This window comes from Mastigoproctus giganteus, chromosome 1, assembly GCF_048544385.1.
Source record: "Mastigoproctus giganteus isolate SK-2022 chromosome 1, ASM4854438v1, whole genome shotgun sequence".
Taxonomy (NCBI): Eukaryota; Metazoa; Arthropoda; class Arachnida; order Uropygi; family Thelyphonidae; genus Mastigoproctus; species Mastigoproctus giganteus.
The window spans coordinates 125,205,204-125,228,047 of NC_143575.1; the positions used below are offsets into that span (position 1 = coordinate 125,205,204).

Here is a 22,844-nt window from a genome sequence, read left to right on the forward strand (position 1 = left end):
GCCATATATTTTCTCAAGGAGGTCATCTTTGGAAATTCCTTTTTCGACATCGAAGATTACAATAGATGGGCCTTTTGGTTTGGGTATCTCAGTGCTAAGACCAAGTTCATTTATCTGTGGGATTTGGAAAATGTTTTCTGCATCTTATTTGGAAGCAGTCTCAATGATGATCCCAGAACGGATTTTTCTGAAGCTTTTAATTTTTATGGTTTTCATTTGAGGTTTCAAGTTGGTAGTAACAACCTCCTTGACAGCCTCGCTTGAAGTGAAGCAACCTTCCTGGGTCGCGCGAAGGATGACTAGGTTTTGTTTTCTATTTTGTCTGATATTGGGAGGGGCAAATAGCTTATCTGCCATTGGTTGGATCCTCAGCACATCTGAATAGGACCGGGGTCGCTGTGGCATTTCACTTGGTTCCCGGTTCTTAGTCTGGTGATAATCATTAACCATGATATTCGGTGCACTGTCCATAAGGTGGCAGCCAATACTGGCTGGTGGAGGTAAGGAAGTGTGATTGGGAGGATGGGCATTAATTTTTGGCCGCTGTACCATAGCATCATAAGTTGATTCTGAGATAGGTGTAGGGAGAAGTGCTGGCCGAGTCTGGCGGTTTGATTGTGCTGTCGGATCTGGGAGGAAAGAGTTCTGAGTGCTATGGCTGGTCTGAGCTGGACTGCTGAGGGCCTTTGTCAGAGTATAATTTGTTTCCCTCAGTTTTTCATTGATTGCTCTTAGTTGTTCATTCTGTAGTATTAAGTCATGTAACATTTTCTCGAGGGTACCATAGCAGCCTGTAACTTTTTGGGCAGCTAGCTTGGTTACTCTACTTCCTTCAAAGCAAAGGCAGCATTCCATCATGGAATGCTGCCTTTGCTTTGAAGATTTTTTTGGAAATTTTCTCCAAGTGAGAGCAATCCTTATCTAGTGAGGGCTGCATGGAGTTCAGTTCTTCTTCTAGGTTCTCCCAGAAAGCAGCTGAAGGAGAACAGATTTTAGTGGATTTCTTGACTTTTTTTTTTGGTTTTAGCCGTTTCCGCTCAGCTGGAGGGGTGGAGTTGTTCATATTGGTGTACCACTCGCGACCTCCTCAATAATATTACTATTATTTGGATCCCGTTGCGAGGAAACATCAGTGCCTAACTTAGCTGGTTTGTTGTTGAGCCGTTTAATCAGAGCTGAGTTTGGGCAGGTGTTTTCAAGTAATTCCTTGTTGCTCGAGGTGTGCCGTTCTCTGCATGAAGGGTGCAATAGCACAACTATGGGAGTACTGTTTCCCGTTTAAGATTCAATTTTTGACATATTTTATTGTTGTTTCTTATTACTATTTTATTTTTATTATTTATTTATTTATTTATTATTATTTATTTATTTATTTATTATTATTATTATTATTATTATTATTTATTATTATTATTTTTTTTTTTGAAGTTGTTCAAAACAGCTAGAATTTATAGCCAATTAGCAGGAAGCTTCTTAATGCCAACTCGAAAAACGTAGGTTCCCTAAGTGAAACAATATGGTGGCGAACAAAGGAGACTGGCGATAAACATGGTAAAAGGTAAAATGAACTGCTAGGATCTAAAATAAAGACGTTGTATGTGAGGTGACCAGTTTAAAAGTTTCCTGGGAGAACTCCGCTCCCAGTCAGTTTCACAGTTTACAGGTTTCACTGCCTCAGTGACTCTATCGCTACGGCGACCACGTGGGTTTCCATAGGGAAGATACAACGATATATTCACCTGCTTGTAAAATGGCCTTCCCATACAATGAACCCGAAAATTACTTTATACAATCACCTCCTTGTCTCTGCTAGTAAAATTTCTAAATCTCATTGACAAAATCCATGACCTGCTGTGGCAGCCGGTCTGCACTGCTCAGGGAACGTCATATCTGACTGCACAATTACTCCCAGGTCTTTTTCATTCTCCACCTCCCTGAGTATAGTACCACACAGTTGGTACGTTTCTCTTGGGTTACTGCTACTCATATGCAGTACTTTGCATTTATCAAAGTTAAATTTCAATTGTTACTTCTCAGCCCATCTTCTGCCTACCTTTTCTAGACCCTATTACAGTAGCATACCGTAGCATTCAGCTTCCCTCACTGCCTCCTTCAATATAACTGGATAGATTCCTTCTCCTTTGCTTTGCTCCTTTGTGCTCGGTTATTACAAAATCCTTTCGTTCACTGTTAGTTTAATAAACTTCTGTCCTCCCTTTCCTTATAGAATTCCTCACGTGTGAATATCTATGTAAAATACTCATTCAGTTTGTCAGCTATCTGAGCAGGGTCATCTACAATGTAATCACCATATCAATTGGACCTCTTCCTTCTAGAGTTTACATAAGTAAAGATGTGTTTGTTGGTTTTCTTTGCGTCCTTTGCCAAGGATTTCTTGTAATCAGCGTTCACTTGCCTAACCTCTTTTGTGACTTTATTACAGACTAGCTGATATCTGCCATAGGCCTCTGTGTCACCTGGTAGTCAGCGCGGTAGCTCAGTGGTATCGTCACCGTCCTCTCCACACCGGGTGGAAAAGTCCTCGGTTCGAAATCCATCGATGACGCGAAGACCTTTAATGGGCTTTTTACACTCCGTGGCTGAGTTAGGCGGTCCAGGCGTAGATAGCAAAGGTTTTCCACAAGAAACTGGTTTTTCGTCCATCAAAACAGGCAAATCGACTAGAGAACACACACAATTTATAGTCCAAATGTATTCACGGTTATATGCAAGAAATTACGGGGGACCCTCAAACAACAATTTTTGTCACCTGATAAAATTATATGCATCCCACGCATTGTTCTTCTATGCTACAAGCACCGTTATTTCATCTGTCATCCATTTAAATCTAAATTTTGAACAGTATTTCTTAATTGGTATGAAAAGCCTAGGAGCTTCCAAGATTAATTCCTTGAAGGCTTCTCATTTAAAATTGGGAAGCCTTCAAGGAATTTACTCTTTACCCTTGATGGTAGTGACATTTTAAGTAAATCCTACATCAGAAATCAGATCAAGAGTATTAAACTCTCTGTTTGTCCCTCGAACATGTTGCTATAGAAAACAATCCTCGAATAAATCCACAAAAGGTTTGCTAGCGTGCAAGTGACCAGCCACAAGTTCCATTCAATATCTGGAAAGTTAAAATCCTTCATTGCAAGTCATTCTGATTTATTGGCCCGCTCTTTTTCTCTGCACAATTGTTCGTTCTACTCATTAGCGTCATTAGGCCTATAACACATTTCTACTCTCATTTTCCATTTCGCAGTGTATATGTCACACTAAACTGACTCAACATTGCACTGTCCACCCATGTCAACACAATGTACTTTCTTAGATTTTATGTGTTTCTTAACTAAGAGCATAACTCTTTCTCCCTTCCTACCCTGTCTGTCCTTTCTGTACACATTTTACTCCCCAAATTTCAATTCTGCAGTGCTTATATCTGTGTGTCACCATGTCTCTGATATCCCAACAATACCTGCCTTTGATGTCTTCAGATCAACCCTTCAAATTCATTAAATTTACTTGCATACTTCTAGCATTGGTGTACATGCAAGTACAAAAGCACCTGTTCTTACTCTTAGTTACCCTAACACAGCCCTTGTTTCTTGATGACTGCCAGCAGCTTTTGAAATCTCCAGCAACTTTCTTTCTAGTTAGTATAATCACTGTCATCCCTACACTGATGGAAAAGACCTGAGTTTGAATCCTGAAATTTGCGATGAATTTTTGTGGGTCGTTTTCACAACTTCGCTGGGTTAGTTGGTCTGAGGCATGGTACGGATGGTTCCTTTATCACAACGGAACACTGTCACACACACACACACACACACACACACACACACACACACACACACACACACACACACACACACACACACACACACACACACACACACACACACACACACACACACACACACACACACACACACACACAGTACATAACATAAGGGGCACAATACATTGTTGTTTTCCCATAGGTGATCTTTAGCAGAGCGGTGTGCTAGCCAGCCGAGTATCGCCAGGCAATGTTTGTTAGAAGAACGTTAGGCGTAGAGCTACCACATGTGAGGAAGCGATTAGACTTAGAGCCTAATCGGTGCACGTTTAACTCTATAACAACATTTTAAGGTCACAAAAGGTGATATAGTTGTACACGCTGGCACTAATGATATTAAGAGTAGGAGACTGGCGGAATTACTTAACAAGTACAGGTCACTGTTGAAAAAAAGCAGTGATTAGGGTTGAATTTGAAAGTGTCTGAAATTCTGCCCAGACACGATAGGAGGGAGTATATGATGAGAGCCCTGTCGATCAATTCGGCCCTGGAAAGATTGTGCAAGATCAAGGGGTAGAATTTTTTCAGCCTGCTCTGTACTTGTTAACAGGAGAGACTGCTTCTACAGGGATGGGATACATTTAAATAGAAAGGGTGCAAGAATGTTTGCTGATGCTAACGAGGCAGTGTTAGAATGGTCGGAAAACTGCTAGATTGGGGGATACAAGGACTAATCGATTAACAGTAGCCACTGGCAGAGGTGAAAGTGATTCTTGCACTGCTTCTATTGGATTGAGCAGCAGCTTGGAAAATAAGACGTAGGATATTTTAGAGACTGCTGGGAGTCATTGCGGTACAAGTAAACACATGGGTTGTGTTAGGGTAGCTGAGAAAAAGAACAGGTGCATGTATATTTGCGTGTACACCAATGTTAGGAGTTTGGTAAATAAATTTGACAAATTTGAGGTATTGCTCAAAGCATCAAAGGCGGTTACTGTTGGGATATCAGAGACGTGATGTCACACAGATATAAGTAATGCAGAACTGGTATTTGGGGAATACAACGTCTACAGAAAGGATAGACAGGATAGGAAGGGAGGAGGATTTATGCTATTAGTTAAGAAACACATAAAATCCAAGGAAGTGAAGCCATTCGACATCGCTGGACAGTGCAGTGTCGAGTCAGTTTGGTGTGACATAAGCATTGCGAGATCAAAATTGAAAGTAGGAGTGTGCTATAGGCCTAATGACTCTGATGAGTATAATAAGAAACTGTACAGGGAAATAGTGGGCAAGTAAATCAGAGAGTCTTATAATCGGGGATTTTAATTTCCCAGATATTGACTGGAATTTGTGGGTAGGTCACTAACACATTAGCAAGACTTTTGGGGATTTATTGGATGATTGTTTTCTAAATCAGCATGTTCGGGAGGTAACTAGAGGGAGCAATACTCTTGATTTGATTATCAGTAGTGATTCTTCATGCATTAAGAATCTGCAGATAAATGAACCACTAGGTGGCAGTGATCACAGTGTGCTGAAGTGGGATTTACTCAAAGAGGTAACTACCATTAGGGGTAAAGGGAAGGGTTATTGCTTCCGTAAAGGCGACTACGATGGCCTGAGACAGTATTTAAATTCGATACAGTGGGACCAGCAGATGATTTTACCAACAGCAAATTCAAAATGGGAAGCATTCAAAGAACTTATCTTGCAAGCTACTAGGCTTTAAATACCAACTAAGAAATATTGTTCAAGGTTCAGGCTTAAATGGATGTCAGATGAACTAATGAGACATATGGCAGAGAAGAAAAATGCATGGGATACATATAAATTAACATGTGACACAGAAGCCTATGATAGATATAAGTTGAACTGTAACCAAGTTACAAAGGAGGATAGGCAGGCGAAGGCAGATTATGAGAAATCTTTGGCAAGGGATGCAAAGAAAAACAGCAAAGAGTTCTTTACTTATGTAAACTCTAGAAGGAAGGGGATGAATCAGATTGGTCCACTTGATTTCGATGGGTCAACTGTTGATGAACTGCTCAGGTACATAACAAGCTAAATGAATATTTTGCATTGACATTCACACATGAGGAGCTATTCAGGAAGGGGAATGCCATAGATGAAGTAAACACTGGCAGTGAGCTAGAAGATCTTGTAATAATTGAGAGTAAAGTGGAAGAGAAATTGTTGAAGATAAATGCTAGAAAGGCACCTGGGGTGGATGGGATCTATCCAGTTATATTCAAGGAGGCACCAAAGAAAGTAAGCAATCCGTTAGCCATAATTATGAGACCTTCCCACAGACTGGAGATGTGCAAATTTTACCACCAATTCACAAAGGAGGATCAAAGGCTGACACAAGTAGTAGTAGTAGCAGTGGCATGTGATGCAAGAAAGCAAGTGTATGAGTTTATGCAGCATCAGCCAAAAAAAAAAGCACACCATTGCCTCCAAATGCCTGTCCAGTTTCTTCTTAAATTTATTTAACCTATCAACTTCCACAACGACAGATGGAAGTTTGTTCCAGCAATTAACCACCCGCTGGCTAAAGGTAAATATCCGCACATCTATTCTACATCTGTCTTTTCTTAATTTGAATTTATGCCCCCTTAGGTACGTAAACTGAACAAGTGGAAGGATCCCATTACAATTCAGCGTGCTCAACCCATTCAAGGCCTTATATACCTCAATCAGATAACCACGCAGGTGCCTAGTCTCCAGCCACTGCAATTTGCCGAACTTAAGCCTCTCTTGGTAAGAGGATCCCTTCATTCCCCTCACCAATCTTGTTGCCCTTCTCTGTACACGCTCAAGTAAACCTACATCCTTCCTAAAATGAGGCCTCCAGACTTGTGCCAGTACTCAAGGCGTGGCCTGACCATTGCCTTATACAGAGGGATAATCACCTCCTTTTCCCTGTTAGCAAAATTCCTATATATCATTGACAAAACCCCATGACCTGCCCTGGTAGCCTGCCTGCAATGCTCAGAAAACTTCGTATCTGACTGCACAATTACTTCCAAGTCTTTTTCATTTTCTACCACCTTAAGTGTAGTACCACCTAGTTTGTGCGTTTCTCTGGGGTTACTTCTAACCATATGCAGTACTTTGCTTTTGTCAAGGTTAAACTTCAGTTACCACTTCTTAGCTCATCTGCCCAAATTATCTAGATCCTGATGCAGTAGCACACTGCCATTACTGTCATTAACAACCCTGCCAACCTTTGTATCATCTGCAAACTTCGACATTAAGCCTGATATACCTTCATCATTGATAAATATACAAAACAACATTGATAAATCATTGATAAATATACAAAACAACAGTGGACCTAACACCGAACCCTGTGGGACTCCTCTAATAACATTAGTCGAAGAAGAGCAGCACCCATTGTTTACCACCCTCTGTCTTCTCCCACTTCACCATCCTTTTATCCAATGTAGCAACTTACCCTTAATACCATTCTGCTCCAATTTGTTGAATAGTCTTTCATGCGGAACAGCGTCAAAAGCTTTCCTGAAATCCAAATATATGATATCAAAATTATTTTTTGCATCCAGTTCCTTTGTAACCACATCATAATATCCTATCAAATTTGTCAGACAAGACTTTCCCTTAACAAACCCATGCTGTGTCTGAATTATTGCTGCAGTCTTGTCTAGATGATCCTGCAATGCATCTTTAACCAGTGACTCCATAATTTTATCCGGAATAGAAGTTAAACTAACTGGTCTGTAATTACTCGTGTCACCCTTCGATCCCCCTTTGTGAATCTGGGATACATTTGCAAATCTCCAGTCCGTGGGAACCGCCCCTGAGTCCAAGGACGCTCTCATAATTATAGACCTGGGAGTTTAACTTCTGTTCAAGGAAAATTAATGGAAGCTCTGGTTAAAGAAGCACTGCAGGATCATCTTAACAAGAATTCAGTTATAGCTCAGACACTGCATGGTTTTGTTAAGGGAAGGTCTTACTTGACCAATTTGATTGTATATTATGATGTAGTCACAAAAAGAATTGGATGCAGGGAATAACTTTGATATTATATATTTGGATCTTAGAAAGGCTTTTGATCTGTTGCACATGAAAGACTGCTGCACAAATTCGAGCAGTACGGCATTGGTGGCAAATTGTTGCTATGGATAAAGGGATGGTTGAGTGGCAGAAGAAAGAGAGTGGTAATTAATGGACACTGCTCATCGTGGACTAATGTTATTAATGGAATCCCTCAGGGTTCAGTGTTGGGTCCATTGTTGTTTTCTGTTTTTAAAAAATTATATTGATGATGGTATATCAAGCTTAATGTCCAAGTTTGCCGACGACATAAAGGTTGGCAGGGTTGTTAAGGACGCTACTGACGCTATGCTTCTGCAATAGGATCTGGAAAGGTTGAACAGATGGACTGAGTGTCAAATGAAGTTTAACTTTGACAAATGTAAAGTACTACATATGGGAAACAGCAACCCCAGAGCAACGTATCAACTCTGTGGTACTACACTGACAGTGGTAGAGAATGAAAAGGACCTGGGGGGTAATGGTTCAGGTAGATATGAAGTTCTCTGATCAGTGCAGACGGGCTGCAAGGGTAGCTCATGGTGTGTTATCAATGATATACAGGAATTTTTCTACCCGGGATAGGGAGGTATTATTCCCTTGTATAAGGCAATGGTCAGGCCGAACCTTGAGTACTGTATACAGGTCTGGAGGCCTCATTTCAAGAAAGATATAGAGCTACTGGAACGAGTACAGAGAAGGGCAACAAGGTTAGTGAACGGAACGGAGGGTTGTTCTTACGAAGAAAGGCTTAAGTTTTGCAAATTAAAGTTTCTGGAGACTAGGCATCGGGGAGGTGATCTGATAGAGGTGTAGAAAGCCTTTTATGGTTTGAGCATGCTCAATGCTGATGGGGCACTTCCTCTTGCTCAAAATAATTACCTGAGAGGGCATAAATTCAAATTGAGGAAAGACAGATTTAGGATAGATGTGCGGAAATTTGCCTTTAGCCAGCGAATAGTTGGTTGGTGGAACACATTTCCATCCCTTGTTGTGGTAGTTGATAGCCTAAATAAATTTAAGGCTCAGCTGGACAGTTATTTCGAACGAACGGAGGGGTGAAGTGGAAGGTTTTCTTTTGGTTTTTTTGGCTGATGCTGCATAAACTTGCTTTCTTGCATCATATGCCTCTACTAATGCTAATGCTAATGCTAACAACAACAACAACAACAACAACAAAAAGCCGTTGTGGGTAGCACTGTTGGTAGAATCGTCGTTCTCTCCAAACCAGGTGAAAAGACTTAGGTTCGAGTTCTTTCGATGATGAGATGAATTTTTATGGCCTTTTTCAGAACGTGTCTGTGCTAGTCGGTCTCTGTCGAAAATAGTATGGTTTTTTTCTCCTGGAAACTTGGGGTTATTTTTTTTTCTGTCCAGAAAACAGTAAATGGACCACAGAACACACGTAATTTACAGACCTTATACATGGAGTAATATTGCCTTTGTGGCTGATGCTCTCAAAAATCAATAACAAAAAAAAAAAAAAAAAAAAAAACACCACAATTACCCCTAACTTTCACATGGTTTTTTAAGTTAAAATTATTTATTGACTAAATATCAAAGAGTATGGTAATGCTGTTTAAGCATGGGTAATGTCTCTCCATCATTTCTACTACCCAGGTAATATGCATGCATCGTTTTATTATATCTCATATTGTGAATACCTTCACAACGAGTTGCCTAGGTATTGCACTATTTGAAATTAGTAAAACTTCTCTGGTAGAGAAGGCTACTATTACTTATTCTCAATTGGGCACCACCACCCAGAAATTACCACCCAGAAATTCCCGTTTGAAATTTGGTATGGTATAAAGATCTGTGTTATCGTCATACTATCCCTATTAGACTTAGGAAAGCAAAAAAGATATAGGAAGGTGATAGTGGGAGAGAAAGAAATACCGTCGAAGGAACAGTTACTCCTTCCACTCATGCCTCTGAAAATCTCATAAATTCCTCGAATAGGTAACGCTTCCCCATTAGAGAAGATTGTTGTTACTTATTCTCGGAAACTCCGTGTCCTGTGCAATTATTAAAAGTTTGAAGAGGTTATAAAATTATGCACAAACGTATTTAATGTTGGTGTCAAAGAATATTGATATTAATTCAACACGAATATTTATGAGCAGTGTCATGAAAGGTATGCATTTATTAGAGTGTGTTGGTATCGATAGAGGGTTAGTACTTTACAATTATTGAATATTAATAACCATGGTCAGGCACAACAAGTTCAATGAGATCCCAGACAATCCTACAGCAATTTATGCTCTTCATCTACTCTGTCCACACAGCTGAAACTTCTACCTGTTTTCTTTTGATTTCTCCTCTGAAAATTCCATAAACCACTGTTAGTTATCAGTCAAATATATCCCCCGCACGGCACCGTTTTGAAATATGGTATGGGATAAAGTTCTCGGTTATCCTCACACTATCCCTATTAGACTTAGAAAAGAGATAAAGATGTAGGAAGGTGATAGTACGAGAGGAAGGAAATGCCGTAGAAGGAAGAAAGGGACAGTTGCTCCTTCAATTCACACTCAAAGCTCATATATTCCTCGAATAGGCAACGCATCCCCAGTAGAGAAGACTGTTGTTACGTATTCGAGGAAACTCAGTGGCCATCCGACCCCTAGACATCACCGTTTCAGGGCTATTTGGCCCTTCTTCAGTGGGTGGGTAGGACTCCTCATCAGTGGGTGGGCATGTATTCTGTTGCAATTAGTAACAACTCAGTCATGAAGTATAACTCCACAATATGAGAGATGTTTAATGGTGTGCATGGTTCAGTCTAAATATATTTCTTGACTGAATGTCAAAGAGTATGAAAAGGCTGCTTTAGCATGGGTAATCCATCTCAATCATTTCTACTATCCACGTAGTATGCATGTATGCATCTTTTCTCGTTTTCGTAGTCTTCTCTACCAGAGAAGCGTTACTTTAGCATTAGTAGAGGCATATGATGCAAGAAAGCAAGCTTATTCAGCATCAGCCAAAAAAAAAAAAAAAAAAAAAACAACCACTACTCCCATTTCACCCCTCAATTCGTTCGAAATACCTGTCCAGCTGAGCCTTAAATTTGTTTAGGCTATCAACTTCAACAACAAGCGATGGAAGTCTATTCCACAAACCAACTGCCCGCTGGCTAAAGGCGAATTTCCGCACATCTATCCGACATCCGTCCTTCCTCAATTTGAATTTATGCCCTCTCAGGTGATTATTCTGAGCAAGAGGAAGAATCCCATCGGCATTGAGCATGCTCAAGCCATTCAAAGCCTTGTACACCTCTATCAGATCACCTCGGCGATGCCTAGTCTCCAGGCTCTGTAATTTGCAAAATTTAAGCCTTTCTTCGTAAGAGCAACCCTTTGTTCCATTCACTAATCTTGTTGCCCTTCTCTGTACTCGTTCCGGCAGCTCTACATCCTTCTTGAAATGAGGCCTCCAGACCTGTATACAGTACTCAAGGTGTGGCCTGACCAATGCCTTATACAAGGGAATAATCACATCTCTGTCCCTGTTAGAAATATTCCTGTATATCATTGACAAGACACCATGAGCTACTCTTGCAGCTCGTCTGCACTGCTCAGAGAACTTCATATCTGCCTGCACAATTACCCCCAGGTCCTTTTCATTCTCTACCACTGTCAGCGTAGTACCACAGAGTTGATACGTTGATCTGGGGTTACTGTTTCCCATATGTAGTACTTTACATTTGTCAATGTTAAACTTCATTTGCCACCTCGAAGCCCATCTGCTCAACCTTTCCAGATCCTGTTGCAGCAGCATAGTATCAGTAGTGTCCTTAACAACCCTGCCAACCTTTGTATCGTCTGCAAACTTGGACATTAAGCCTGATACACCATCATCAATATCATTTATAAATACAGAAAACAACAATGGACCCAACACTGAACCCTGAGGAACTCCACTAATAACATTAGTCCACGTTGAGCAGTGTCCATTGATTACCACTCTCTGTCTTCTGCCACTCAACCATCCCTTTATCCATAGCAGCAATTTGCCTCGAATGCCACACTTCTCCAATTTGTGCAGCAGTCTTCCATGTGCAACAGTATCAAAAGCCTTTCTAAGATCCAAATATATAATATCAAAGTTATTCCCTGCATCCAGTTCTTTTGTGACTACATCATAGTATCCAATCAAATTGGTCAGACAAGACCTGCCCTTAACAAACCCATGCTGTGTCTGAGCTATAACTGAATTCTTGTCCAGATGATCCTGCAGTGCTTCTTTAACCAGTGCCTCCATTAATTTTCCTGGAACCGAAGTTAAACTAACAGGTCTATAATTACTTGTGTCAGCCTTTGATCCTCCTTTGTGAATTGGGGTTACATTTGCACATCTCCAGTCCATGGGTACCTCCCCTGAGTCCAAAGAAGCTCTCATAATTATGGCTAGGGGTTTGCTTACTTCCTTTGCTGCCTCCTTTAATATAACTGGATAGATCCCATCCACCCCGGGTGCCTTTTTTATGTTTATCCTCAACAATTTCTCCTCCACTTTCCTCTCTGTTATTAGGAAATCATCTAGCTCACTGCCAATGTTTACTTCACCTACGACATTCCCCTTCCTGAATAACTCCTCATGTGTGAATGTAGATGCAAAATACTCGTTTAGATTGTTAGCCACCTGAGCTGGATCCTCAACTGTTGAACCATCAACATCCAGTGGACCAATCTGATTCATCCCTTTCCTTCTTGTGTTTAAATAGGTAAAGAACTCTTTTCTGTTTTTCTTTGCATCCTTTGCCAAGGATTTCTCATAATCTGCCTTTGCCTGCCTAATCTCCTTTGTGACTTGGTTACAGACCAACTTATATCTATCATAGGCTTCCACGTCACCCATTAATTTGTATGTATCCCATGCATTTTTCTTCTCTGCCATATGTCTCATTAGTTCATCTGACAACCATTTAGGCCAGAACCTTGAACAATATTTCTTGGTTGGTATGTAAAGCCTGGTAGCTTCCAAGATTAGTTCCTTGAATGCTTCCCATTTTGAATTTGCTGTTGGTAACATCATCAGTTGGTCCCACTGTATAGAATTTAAATACTGTCTCAGACCATCATAGTCGCCTTTACGAAAGCAAAAACCTTCCCTTTACCTCTGATGGTAGTTACCTCCTTGAGTAAATCCCACTTCAGCACACTGTGATCACTGCCACCCAGTGGTTCATTTATCTGCAGATTCCTAATGCATGAAGAATCACTACTGATAATCAGATCAAGAGTATTACTCCCTCTAGTTGCCTCCCGAACATGCTGGTGTAGAAAACAATCATCCAATAAATCCACAAAAGCCTTGCTAGTGTGTGAGTGACCAACCCACAAATTCCAGTCAATATCTGGGAAATTATTATTAGAGGTAGTCCAATACCCAGGCAACTCGTTGTGAAGGTATTCACAATATGAGATATAATAAAACGATGCATGCATACTACCTGGTTAGCAGAAATGATGGAGTTGCATTACCCAGCCTTTTTATTTTCTTAAGTTGTTAAGAGGGCGCTATCTCACACATCTAAAATTGTAAATATATGAGAATGCTGGCCTCATTTTCTGTCCTCATTCCAGTTGTTTACGGCAGGTGAGATGAGTTTCTTTTTTGGTTGGTTTCGGTATTTGTTACATCTGTGAATTTCATGAGAAAAACCAATTTTCCCTAGAATCTGCTTATTCTACTGGTGAAGCTGTTTAGTGTCGTTACCCAATTTTAATTGTAAGAATTTGTTTACATGCGTATCCTATGTCCGAGAAGGCTAAAATTATTTCAACCAACTTATGTGTATACGCATTTATTCTGTTTGAATATTTGTGCTGCGTTTGTTAAAGTTCAGTTAGAGCTTTGGAAAATTCCTTACTATTGTTTGAGTATTTTGGAATATTATGCAGCGTTTTGTACCTAAACAGGGTCCTTATGTGTAACTCATAAAAGTTCGATCTACTACCTCGAGTGGCATGGCTTTCTACGAATTCTGAAGTGCATTGTATACTGGAAGCTTAAAGTTGTAATAGCTGGTAGTATCCAGCCTAGGACTACTAAAGGTAAACATGTAGAAATTTCGTTTTTAAAAGGTTTCATAAGTTATGTGAAACTTTTCCTCCATTTAAATTTAAAAATTGTAAATGTTTTGTGTTCTCAGAACTAATGGGATTATAAGAATTAATATTAAAGGAATTTAATTCTGTGTTAAGCATACGGTTGAAAAGCTTCCAATTACTATAAATTGTATAACATTACCATAAATTCTCCCATACGTTATTAACTTATATTTAACTTAAATTTAATTTCAGCATCAAAATTTCTTAAAATGTAGTGTAATTCATTAAAATATAAATCGAATGAGTGTGGTATTCTTGTACATCAAAGTTAAATTTTGCTTCATTGCAACATCGAGATTTGGTTTGAATCCTTGTTTTGCTTGGTTTTAAATTTGTATGGAGGAAAGAGATGAAATTTACTTTTTGTGGAGTACTAGCAAGGGCACTTTGGTAAGATACTAGCTGTGGTTGGGAAAGGGTGGGGGATTTCAAGTTTAGATTGCTTAAAATTTTTCTATAGCAGCTAGAGAGAGAGAGAGAGAGAGAGAGAGCTACTAAGTAAAGATGGGGTGGGAAGAGGCACTGTGGGTATTGAATTAAGGACTTGTAGGATACCTATAGTAAGTAACATAACTTTTTTGCATTGTCAGACTTCTTTTATTTCTACATATTTGCAGATCACTTGGAGTTTTTCTATGTAAATTTGCATGGATATTAGCCATAATCAATGTGCAGATTTTTGTGAGGTTAGTAGTCCAGTCCATGTCATACCCCAGATGTAAAAAATAATTGGAAGTGCCTGGACACATTAGGCATTTAATGTTTCATCAATTTAAGAAAGGAAATAATGTGACTGCAGGTATGTTAAACATTCAAGAAGTGTATGGTAAGGAAATCAACGAAAATGTCAGTGCTGGTTAGGAAGTTCAGATCTGGTGGCTATACTTTGTGTGAAGCATATTCTGCTTATCTTCAGGGGAGGTTCCCACGGACTGGAGATGTGCAAATGTGTCCCCAATTTACAAAGGTGGATCGAAGGGTGACACGAGTAATTACAGACCAGTTAGTTTAACTTCTGTTCCGGGTAAAATAATGGAGTCGCTGGTTAAAGATGCATTGCAGGATCATCTAGACAAGACTGCAGCAATAATTCAAACACAGCATGGGTTTGTTAAGGGAAAGTCTTGTCTGACAAATTTGATTGGTTATTATGATGTGGTCACAAAGGAACTGGATGAAAAAAATAATTTTGATATCATATACTTGGATTTCAGGAAAGCTTTTGACACTGTTGCGCATGGAAGACTACTGTACAAATTGGAGCAGAATGGTATTAAGGGTAAGTTGCTACAATGGATAAAAGGATGGTTAAGTGGGAGAAGACAGAGGGTGGTAATCAATGGGTGCTGCTCTTCGTGGACTAATGTTATTAGTGGAGTCCCACAGGGTTCGGTGTTGGGTCCACTGTTGTTTTGTGTATTTATCAATGATATTGATGAAGGTATATCAGGCTTAATGTCGAAGTTTGCAGATGACACAAAGGTTGGCAGGGTTGTTAATGACAGTAATGGCAGTGTGCTACTGCAACAGGATCTAGATAATTTGGGCAGATGGGCTAAGAAGTGGCAACTGAAGTTCAACCTTGACAAATGCAAAGTACTGCATATGGGTAGAAGTAACCCCAGAGAAACGTACCAACTGTGTGGTACTACACTTAAGGTGGTAGAAAATGAAAAAGACCTGGGAGTAATTGTGCAGTCAGATATGAAGTTTTCTGAGCAGTGCAGACAGGCTGCTAGGGCGGGTAATGGGGTTTTGTCAATGATATATAGGAATTTTGCTAGCAGGGAAAAGGAGGTGATTGTCCCTCTGTATAAGGCAATGGTCAGGCCACGCCTTGAGTACTGCGTACAGGTCTGGAGGCCTCATTTTAGGAAGGATGTAGATTTGCTTGAGCGTGTACAGAGAAGAGCAACACGATTGGTGAGGGGAATGAAGGGATTCTCTTACCAAGAGAGGCTTAAGTTCTGCAAATTGCAGTGGCTGGAGACTAGGCACCTGTGCGGTGATCTGATTGAGGTCTATAAGGCCTTGAATGGGTTGAGCACGCTGAATTCTGATGGGATCCTTCCACTTGTTCAGATTACCAACCTACGGGGACATAAGTTCAAATTAAGAAAGGACAGATGTAGAATAGATGTGCGGAAATTTGCCTTTAGCCAGCGGGTGGTTAATTGCTGGAACAAACTTCCATCTGTCGTTGTGGAAGTTGATAGGTTAAATAAATTTAAGGAGGAACTGGACAGGCATTTGGAGGGAATGGTGTGATTTTTTTTTTTTTTTGGCTGATGCTGCATAAGCTCCTACACTTGCTTTCTTGCATCATGTGCCACTACTACTACTACTACTACCTGTTCAGCTGGATGGCACCTGCTGATAGTCATACTTGAAGATTGGTTCGTAAGTATATTTTGCCACTTCCAACCAGAGCTGCAAACCAATTAAAATTTTAGACCCCTTCAGTTCAAAAATTTCTGAAGTGGTTTGGTTTGTGGTCTTGTTCAAAAGGCAATCTTGACCAGTGGTTTTGTTCGGTTCAGTCAAGTATATCATCTCAAATAATTTGTCTAGTTTCTTAGTTCATTAATGATAGTAATAATATCACATTATAATAAAATATTAGGATGCTGACCCCATATAAACGTGGGAAGAAGGCGAAGATGAAGAAGAATATAATATTAGGATAAAATATTATTTTAAATAAAAGTAAATTATATTAATATATTTCACAAGTGATAAAATCGCATGTTAATCATTTTAAATCTGATTGAAAAAGGAGCAGAAATTACCAAAACATTAGCTCTGAATATTAATCTCTTCTCGTATTTAGTACTCATAAACATATACAAGAGAACATTTAATTTGGAAAGAAAATAATTATTCAAACAATTTTTAATATAATTTAATAATACTAAGTAAGGCAGATATTTTCAGAAAATATAAAAAATCACAGAAAATAATCACAATAAAACTTTAAGAACAGAAGAAACAAACATGAATTACAAGCTAAATATTATTAGTTACTCAGATAATGGACATAAGAAATTAATGTATCCAAATAATTTTAATTTGAAAATTGATCATGAAATCTTAAACAACATAGATTACATAGGTAATTTGAAATTAATTATTTAATTTTAAAAATAAAATGTCCTCCATTAACCTTGAGCCTAAACAACTCCTCTTATCAGTCAAAATGATCTTTAATGGTGAAAAGCATCTTTCTACACTTGCTTGTGTGGCAGGGACTGCAAAGATTACTTTGGCTAGCTGATAAAGCTCTGGGTGACAGCTCTTCATTTCCAATATCTGAAGACACTTGTTTTTGTTGGTACCCTTTCAATATTCTCAATTATTCAGATGAGCCATTGAGTCGAATTTCTTTGTTACCACTATCTGTTTCTTTTTCAAATAACAGCTTTTCGATGTTACAGTAATATGTGGAATTACATCTGAACTTTTCATTTCAGGATTTTTTACTGTAGACTGTAGCTGACACAAACTATCGTAAATGTCACATAAATGTTCCTTAGCTTTCTGTTTTTGGATATTATCTAGTTATATTTGTTACCTGGGGTCCAGATACATACAGGCTAAAAAAAAAAAGTCTCGCTTTCCATCAAATTTACTTCTCGTAGCAAGAAGGATGACAATTCATTTTCAATTTTTCCAGTAACTTCCATTTTACATTTCATCCATGTGCAGTAAAAATCAGTCATCGTGAGCTGCTCTGACTGCAGCACTTTACATGCTACCCTAACGGGTTTCTAAACTTTAATAATATTTTCAGTCTTCTGCCACCCACTGGCTGCAAATGCAATTTCTTTATGGACACAGATAAATCATTGTAACATATTAACAGTGGAATTCCATCTGGTTTTGCAGTCTAGTATTGGTTTCCTACACTTTTCTCTTTTAATGTGTATAAGAATAGAAGGGGTTTGCAGTTTTTTCACCACTGCTCATGCTTTAGTCAAGGGAAGTATCAACTCATCAAGTTTCAGAACATCTTTAACAGCCAACTGCAGAGAACTTGCAGCACAACGAACAGATACCATAATACCCTGAACATGTAGATCATGGAAATTTTCTTTACAGTGATTTGTATCACTAGCATCCATAATCTCAGATTCTTCGATATTTTCAGTATCATTAGCTTCCATATCGAGTTTTCCAGATTGCTCCTGAGCAAGTAATTTGAATAGTAATAGAGGCATGTGATGCAAGTGTATGAGCTTATGTAGCATCAGCCAAAAAAAAAAAAATTCACACAACCACTCTCTAAATGTTTGTTCAGTTCCTTGAATTTATTTAAGCTATCAACTTCCACAACGACAGATGAAAGCTGGTTCCAGCAGTTAACCACCTGATGGCTAAAGGCAAATTTTTGCACATCTAATGTACAGCTTTTTCCTCAATTTGAATTTATGCCCCCTTAGGTTCGTAATCTGAGGAAACGAAAGAATCCCATCAGAATTCAGCGTGCTCAACCCATTCAAGGGCTTATACACCTCTGATCACCTTGCAGGTGCCTAGTCGGGTTCCAACCTGGTCTGTACTTGTTAAGAGAAGGGACAGCTTCTACAGGGATGGGATACACTTAAATAGAAAGGGTGCAAGAATATTTGCTGATGCTATTGAGGCAGTGTTAGGTGGGTCAGAAAACTGCTAGCTTGGGGGGGATACAAGGACTAATAGATTAACAGAAGCCAGTGGCAGAGGTGAAAGTGATTCTTGCACTGCTTCTATTACATTGAGCAGAAGCCTGGAAAACAAGATGCAGGATATTTCAGAGACTGCTGGGAGTCATTGCAGTACAAGTAAACACATGGTTTGTGTTAGAGTAGCTAAGAAATAGAACAGGTGCATGTATACTTGCGTGTACACCAATGCTAGGAATTTGTTAAATAAATTTGAGGTATTGCTCAAAGCATCAAAGGTGGATATTGTTGGGATATCAGAGACGTGGTGTCACACAGATATAAGGAATGCAGAACTGGAATTTGGGGAGTACATCTACAGGGTTTATGCTATTAGTTAAGAAATACATAAAATCCAAGGAAGTCAAGCCAGTCGACATTGCTGGACAGTGCAGTGTCGAGTCAGTTTGGTGTGACATAAGCATTGGGAGATCAAAATTGAGAGTAGGAGTTTGCTATAGGCCTAATGACTCTGATGAGTATAATAAGAAACTGTACAGGGAAATAGTGGGCCAGTAAATCAGAATCTTATAATGGGGATTTTAATTTCCCAGATATTGACTAGAATTTGTGGGTTGGTCACTCACACACTGGCAAGGCTTTTGTGGATTTATTGGATGATTGTTTTCTACATCAGCATGTTAGGGAGTAATACTCTTGATTTGATTATCAGTAGTAATTCTTCATGCATTAAGAATCTGCAGATAGAGGAATCACTAGGTGGCAGTGATCAGTGTGCCGAAGTGGGATTTACTCAGAGGTAACTAACATCAGAGGTAAAGGGAAGGGTTATTGTTTTCGTAAAGGCGACTATGATGGTCTGAGACAGTATTTAAATTCTATGCAGTGGGACCAACTGATGATGTTACCAACAGCAAATTCAAAATGGGAAGCATTCAAAGAACGTATCTTGGAAGCTACTAGGCTTTGCATACCAACTAAGAAATTGTTCAAGGTTTAAGCACTAAATGGATGTCAGATGAATTAATGAGACAAAAGGCAGAGAAGAAAAATGCATGGGATACATATAAATTAACACGTGACACAGAAGCCTATGATAGATATAAGTTGATCTGTAACCAAGTTACTAAGGACTTTAGGCAGGCGAAGGCAGATTATGAGAAATCTTTGGCAAGGGATGCAAAGAAAAACAGCAAAGAGTTCTTTACTTATGTAAACTCTAGAAGGAAGGGGATGAATCAGATTGGTCCACTTGATATCAATGGTTCAACTGTTGATGATCCTGCTCAGGTAGCTAACCAACTAAATAAATATTTTGCATCGACATTCACACATGAGGAGTTATTCAGCAAGGGGAATGCCAGAGGTGTATTAAACTCTGGCAGTAAGCTAGATAATCTTGTAATAACTGAGGGTAAAATGGAGGAGAAATTGTTGAAGATAAACACAAGAAAGGCATCTGGGGTGGATGGGATATATCTAGTTATATTAAAGGAGGCAACAAAGGAAGTAAGCAAACCTTAGCCATAATTATGAGAGCTTCCTTGGACTCAGGGGAGGTACCCATATACTGGAGATGTGCAGATGTGACCCCAATTCACAAAGGAGGATCAAAGGCTGACAACTAATTATAGACCTGTGAGTTTAACTTCTGTACCAGGAAAATTAATGGAGGCACTGATTAAAGAAGTACTGCAGGATCATCTAGACAAGACTTCAGTTATAGCTCAGACACAGCATGGTTTTGTTAAGGGGAAGTCTTGCCTGACCAATTTGATTGGATATTACGATGCAATCACAGAAGAACTGGATGCATGGAATAACTTTGATATTATATACTTGGATCTAAGAAAGGCTTTTGATACTGTTGCACATGGAAGACTGCTGCACAAATTGGAGCAGTGTGGCATTTGAGGCAAATTGCTGCTATTGATAAAGGGGTGGTTGAGGGGGAGAAGACAGAGTGCTAATCAGTGGACATTGTTCATCGTGGACTAATGTTATTAGTGGAGTTCCTCAGGGTTCAGTGTTGGGTCCATTATTGTTTTCTGTATTTATAAATAATATTGATGATGGTATATCAAGCTTCATGTCCAAGTTTGCAGACAATGCAAAAGTTGGCAGGATTGTTAAGGAAACTACTGAAGCTATGCAGCTGCAACAGGACCTGGAAAGGTTGAGCAGATTGGCTGAGAGAATGGCAAATGAAGTTCAACATTGACAAATGTAAAGTACCACATATGGGAAACAGCAACCCCAGAGTAACGTATCAGCTCTGTGGTACTACACTGACAGTGGTAGAGAATGAAAAGGACATGGGGGTAATTGTGCAGGTGATATGAAGTTCTCTGAGCAGTGCAGACAGGCTGGAAGAGTAGCTCATGGTGTCTTGTCAATGATATACAGGAATATTTCTAGCAGGGATAAGGAGGTGATTTCTTCCTTTGTAGAAGACAATGGTTAGGCCACACCTTGAGTACTGTATACAGGTCTTGAGGCATCATTTTAAGAAGGATGTAAAGCTGTTGGAATGAGTGCAGAGAAGGGCAACAAGATTGGTGAATGGAAGAAAGGCTTAAGTTTTGCAAATTACAATGTCTGGAGACTAGGCACCAGTGAGGTGATCTGATAGAGATGTATAAAGCCTTGAATGGTTTGAGTATGCTCAATGCTGATGGGATTCATCCTTGATGGGATTCATCCTCTTGCTCAGAATAATCACCTGAGAGGGCATAAGTTTAAATTGAGCAAAGACAGATGTAGGATAGAAGTGCACCTTTAGCCAGCGGGTAGTTGGTTGGTGGAATAGACTTCCATCCCTTGTTGTGGAAGTTGATAGCCTAAATAAATTTTAGACTCAACTGGACAGTTATTTCGAATGAAATGGAAGTTTTTTGGTTTTTTTTGGCTGATGCTGCATAAGCTTGCTTTCTTGCATTATATGCCTCTGCTAATGCGAAAGTAATGCTTCTCCAGTGGAGAAGGCTAATGTTACTTATTCTTAGCAGATACCGCCACCCAGACGGCACAGTTTCGAAGCTTGTTGGCGGGCAGGTACCCTGTTGTTGCAATATGAGAGATTCTTGATGGTGTGTGTGGTTTAATCTAAAAATATTTCTTGGCTAAATGCTAAGAGTATGAAAGAGTTGGTTGAACCAACGCTTTCATACCCTTAGGCATTTAGCCAAGAAATAATTTTAGATATAGAATATTATTTAATATTAGATGCAGTAAGGGTCCATGAACAAAGCCCTATGGGAGACTCCAATCATAAGTCCATGTAGAGTAACAGCAATTTTTAAACTATTTACTACCACCTAACCAACCATCCCTTTATCAATAGCAATAACTTCCCATTAATGCCACACGCTCCAGTTTATACAGCAATCATTCCTGTTGTATCAGAAGCATTACTGAAAATTAACTAAATTATGTGAGATTTATTTCGACTTTCCAGTGTGTGTTTACTGCAGCCTCATAGTAACTAATCAGATTTGTCTAGATATGATCTGCTTTCAACAGAGACATGCTGTGATTACCTTAATTACATCATGTGTTTGGTCCTTATATTGCATTATCTTTAACTGAGGATCTGATAATCTCTCCCAACATAATTCAACTTATGGGTCTGTAGTTGCTGATTTTACCATTTGAGCTAACTTTGTCAATAGGGAGACACCTTCGATCTCTTTTATTCTCGAATAGCAAAGGTGTGTTTCATCTTTTGCTGCTTCCTTCACCAATTGGATAGATTCCATGAACTCCAGGTGCCTTTTAATTGTAATTACTTTACTTCTTGTCCCTTCTCAGTTATTATAAAATCATTCAACTCTTAATTAGTATTAGCTATAACACTGATATATTCAACTCCTCACATGAATTGGTTACAAAATACTTATTCAGCTTATTGTCAGTAGCCAGTTCAGGATCATCGATACTGTTTTACAGATATCAAGTGAACCAATATTGTTTATTTCTTTCCTGTTGTTATTATTAGCCATATGGTGCAAGGACACCTGAGGCTTTTGCTGCGCAGACAGACCGCTTACTGCTAACATAAGAGAAGAATTCCTTGTTAGGAATTTTCATACTCTGCCTAAGCATACTAACTTCCTGAGTAACTATTGCAATTTGTTTGCATTAGTAGAGGCATATGATGCAAAAAAGCAAGTTAATGCAGCATCAGCCAAATAAAAAAAAAAAAAAACACTCCCATTTCAC

The 22,844-nt window shown here is 39.2% G+C and overlaps 1 protein-coding gene across 3 annotated transcripts in view; it reads left to right on the top strand.

Annotated features, from left to right (window-relative positions):
* Positions 1–13,432: 13,432 nt before the first annotated feature.
* Positions 13,433–22,844, top strand: part of LOC150091123 (long-chain-fatty-acid--CoA ligase 4-like) — a 387,488-nt gene continuing 378,076 nt past the window's right edge. For 2 of the 3 annotated variants that reach the window (XM_090374358.1, XM_090374366.1), the window contains exon 1: positions 13,438–13,905. The gene's annotated coding sequence lies outside the window, so the exon portion shown is untranslated. Of the gene's footprint in view, positions 13,906–22,844 lie in introns of all 3 variants that reach the window. The other variant, XM_090374375.1, reaches the window with a different exon arrangement.